This window comes from Arachis ipaensis, chromosome B02 (assembly GCF_000816755.2).
Source record: "Arachis ipaensis cultivar K30076 chromosome B02, Araip1.1, whole genome shotgun sequence".
Classification (NCBI taxonomy): Eukaryota; Viridiplantae; Streptophyta; class Magnoliopsida; order Fabales; family Fabaceae; genus Arachis; species Arachis ipaensis.
Genome location: NC_029786.2, coordinates 33,313,269 through 33,315,825, shown reverse-complemented (window position 1 = coordinate 33,315,825; position 2,557 = coordinate 33,313,269).

The window sequence follows — 2,557 nt, the reverse complement described above, 5'->3', positions numbered from 1 at the left end:
GATTATCGATTTAAACAATTATTTTTTTAAATGAAAAAATGAAGGTAAAAAATAATAAAATTTAACAAAAAATACATGTAATTTGGAGAGTACGTACTCAATAATAAATAAAATAAAAAACTCAATAAATACATATTTTAGTTCTAATTAGAGCTCTATTTTTCTTTAATTATCTTATCTATATACTCAAAGATACAAAAATCAAGCCAAAAATAAAAAATCAAAAGGATAAAATGAAATAAAAAAATTCACCTTTTTTAAAAGATGTTTGTATAAATTGTAGGATAAGTATTATTTTAGTCCCTAAAGTTTAGAGTCAAAATTAAAATCGTCCTGACCTTATTTTGGATTTAAAACCATCCTAAACGTTTTATTTAGTATTATAATCGTCCTTTTTGAATAAAATATTTTCTAAATGACAAAAAATACCATCTTTTCCCCAATGTTTCACCCTTCTTCGTTATCTTCTTCTTCTTCTTCTTCTTCTTCAATTAACAAAACTTTCATCATCTTCTTCTTCTTCAATTAACAAAACTCAAAAGCTAGATTTAACTAACCAGAATAAAATATTTCCAAATTCATCTCTAATTTCAAGAACTAAAAATTTATAAATCCAATTACTAAGAACATATAATTAATATATATGAACCTTGATCTTCTCATAAGTGACATCGCTGTAACAAAGAAAAGAGCATATAACTTTAATCCTTGCTTCACGAGCCATTGGAGGCGCCACAATAACCTCTTCAATAGTCAATGGCTCCCCTGATTTTCTTCCAACCGCCACTATTCAAACACATGAAACATAGCAACCTTAAAAAATGGAAAAAAAAAAATAACTTCCATGTTCAATTCTTCTTGCTGCTTTGTCTTCTATGGAGATTCAAAAACAATCAACCTCACTCACTTCACTGTCTTAATATCTCTCACGCTACAAATCAAACTCTTGCTTCCTCATTTATAATTGTGTGCTTATATATATGAACAAGAACAAGAACAGCAATCAAGAACAAAAATTAAGAAATTAGGGATTGTAATGAACAAGAAAAATTAGGAACTTAAATCTTAACTTGCCTGTGATGGCAGCACCGGTAGAGCTGCATGGTGGTGGTGGCAGTGAATATGGAGTGTGGAGGACAGAGAAGTAAGGAAGGGAGGCGCGACAGTGATGCTGAAAAATGCGAGGAACATGACCACGATCACCACCACCATCATCTTCCCGGATGACGACGAGGAACACAAGGAGGGCGAGGGTCAGGCGCGGCGCTGCTAAGGCGAGGCGCGACGCTACGAGGGGGAGTCACACCGCTGGCGAGGGGGAGTCACTGCGCTGCGAGGGTGAAGGTGAGGGTGAGTCGTGACGGCGATGGCTAGGCGCGACAAGACTTCCTTCTCTCTGAGACTCTGCTTCTCTCTGTCTCTTTGAGTCTCAACTGCTCTCTTTCTTCTGGCGGTGTGAATAAGAATATGGGGTTGTGATGGAGAAGATGATACGAGGGTATAATTTTCCCGAAGGACGATTTTGATACCAAATAAAATGTTGGGGATGATTTTAAATAAAAAATAACATTGAGGATGAATTTGATTTTGACCCTCAATCTATGGGATCAAAATAATACTTACCCATATAAATTGTAGGTAAATAATGGATATCCTAACAACAAACATATAGAGAAAGGAGGAAAAGACGGAAAAAAATGAGCAAAGTACATTGGGTGAATATATGGTGAAAAAAAACATATAAAAACGAGTAGGAGAGATTTGAACATTTGTTCCAAAACCAAAAACACCACGTTTTGGTTAGAAAATATTTTCAAAAGTTAAAACTAAAAAAACTGAAAACATGAAAATAGCGTTTTTAACTTTGTTCTGTTTTTTTGAAAATGTTTTCGTTAAAAATAATTTTAAAATATTTAATCAATCATATTTTCATGTCTTATTCTCATTTTCATCGAAAATGGAAATGAAAACTCTTAAACTTATCAGCATCTAATATTTTTTGTCTATTATCACAATTTTTTTGTCACGTTTAAAAATCGTGACCATAGACCCTCTATAGTCACTTTTTTGGTCATGACTTAAAAAAAATTTTGTAAACCGAGACAAAAAAAAGTACCTACGGTCACAATTTTTAAAAAAAGGATGACCTAAAAGTGTCTATGGTCACAGTTTTAGGAAGTGACCTAAAGGGATCTATGGCACGATTTTAAAGAGTGACCTAAAAAGGTCTATGGTCACGGTTTTTCAAAAGAAAGTGACCTAAAAGGATCTATAGTGACGATTTTAGGGGATGACCTAAAGAGATCTATAGTCATAGTTTTAAAGAATGACCTAAAAGGATCTATGGTAATGGTTTTTTCAAAAAAGGGTGATGTAATGACCCGATTTCCAGTATGTCGAGATCATTGCCAGCCATTAGGCACTACCTCTTAGTAACCTTATAAGACTCTAGACTCTGTACTATTTATTGTATATGAGCCTGTCGTGCTAGCGGAATCGTGTAAGTTAGTTAGGTTTTATACTTTTTTTTATCGCGTCTATGATAGAGTCAATCTTT